The sequence below is a fragment of the Aegilops tauschii genome, chromosome 3 (assembly GCF_002575655.3).
Source record: "Aegilops tauschii subsp. strangulata cultivar AL8/78 chromosome 3, Aet v6.0, whole genome shotgun sequence".
Taxonomy (NCBI): domain Eukaryota; kingdom Viridiplantae; phylum Streptophyta; class Magnoliopsida; order Poales; family Poaceae; genus Aegilops; species Aegilops tauschii.
The window spans coordinates 265,257,933-265,260,097 of NC_053037.3; positions in this window are offsets into that span (position 1 = coordinate 265,257,933).

Here is a 2,165-nt window from a genome sequence, read left to right on the forward strand (position 1 = left end):
TGTTTTGGTTAAAGCGGTACTCACGGCCATTGCAATTTACCATCTTACGCCCCTTGAGCTACCGGTTGAAGTCAGAAACAAAATTGATAGCTTGGGATGCGCCTACCTATGGGCTGGTTGTGACAAGGTCACCGGTGGGAAATGTAAAGTCAATTGGGACCTCGTGTGCAAGCCCAAGATTTTTGGTGGCCTAGGTGTGCTCAATCTCGACAAGTTTGCCATCGCCCTTCGCCTTCGTTGGCTTTGGTATGAATGCGCCGACCCTCCAAAGCTTTGGTTAGGCAGTGGGACACCATGTACTAACAACGACAAAGACATTTTCATGTCTGCCACCATTGTCTGTGCTGGGGATGGATGCAAGGCGAGCTTCTGGTGTTGGGGAACGTAGTAATTTCAAAAAAAATCCTACGCACACGCAAGATCATGGTGATGCATAGCAACGAGAGGGGACAGTGTTGTCCACGTACCCTCGTAGACCGACAGCGGAAGCGTTATCACAACGCGGTTGATGTAGTCGTACGTCTTCACGATCCGACCGATCAAGTACCGAACGTACGGCACCTCCGAGTTCTGCACACGTTCAGCTCGATGACGTCCCTCGAACTCCGATCCAGCCGAGTGTTGAGGGAGAGTTTCGTCAGCACGACGGCGTGGTGACGATGATGATGTTCCACCGACGCTAGGCTTCGCCTAGCTCCGCAACAGTATTATCGAGGTGTAATATGGTGGAGGGGGGCACCGCACACGGCTAAGAGATCTCAAGGATCAATTGTTGTGTCTCTGGGGTGCCCCCCTGCCCCCGTATATAAAGGAGCAAGGGGGAGGCAGCCGGCCAAGGGGAGAGGCGCGCCATAGGGGGGAGTCCTACTCCCACCGGGAGTAGGACTCCTCCTTTCCTTGTGGGAGTAGGAGAAGGGAAGGGGAAGGGAGAAAGAAGGAAGGGTGCGCCCCCCTTCCCTAGTCCAATTCGGACCAGACCATGGGGAGGGGTGCGGCCACCTTTTGAGGACTTTCTCTCCTTTCCCGTATGGCCCATTAAGGCCCAATACGAATTCCCGTAACTCTCCGGTACTCCGAAAAATACCCGAATCACTCGGAACCTTTCCGAAGTCCGAATATAGTCGTCCAATATATCGATTTTTACGTCTCGACCATTTCGAGACTCCTCGTCATATCCCCGATCTCATCCGGGACTCCGAACTCCTTCGGTACATCAAAACTCAATAAAATTGTCATCGTAACGTTAAGCGTGCGGACCCTACGGGTTCGAGAACTATGTAGACATGACCGAGACACGTCTCCGGTCAATAACCAATAGCGGGACCTGGATGCCCATATTGGCTCCCACATATTCTACGAAGATCTTTATCGGTCAGACCGCATAACAATATACGTTGTTCCCTTTGTCACCGGTATGTTACTTGCCCGAGATTTGATCGTCGGTATCTCGATACCTAGTTCAATCTCGTTACCGGCAAGTCTCTTTACTCGTTCCGTAACACATCATCTCGCAACTAACTCATTAGTCACAATGCTTGCAAGGCTTATAGTGATGTGCATTACCGAGTGGGCCCAGAGATACCTCTCCGACAATTGGAGTGACAAATCCTAATCTCGAAATACGCCAACCCAACAAGTACCTTTGGAGACACCTGTAGAGCACCTTTATAATCACCCATTTACGTTGTGACGTTTGGTAGCACACAAAGTGTTCCTCCGGTAAACGGGAGTTGCATAATCTCATAGTCATAGGAACAGGTATAAGTCATGAAGAAAGCAATAGCAACATACTAAACGATCGAGTGCTAAGCTAACGGAATGGGTCAAGTCAATCACGTCATTCTCCTAATGAGGTGATCTCGTTAATCAAATAACAACTCATGTCTATGGCTAGGAAACATAACCATCTTTGATTAACGAGCTAGTCAAGTAGAGGCATACTAGTGACACTCTGTTTGTCTATGTATTCACACATGTATTATGTTTCCGGTTAATACAATTCTAGCATGAATAATAGACATTTATCATGATATAAGGAAATATATAATACTTTATTATTGCCTCTAGGGCATATTTCCTTCAGTCTCCCACTTGCACTAGAGTCAATAATCTAGTTCACATCGCCATGTGATTAACATCAATAATTCACATCACCATGTGATTAA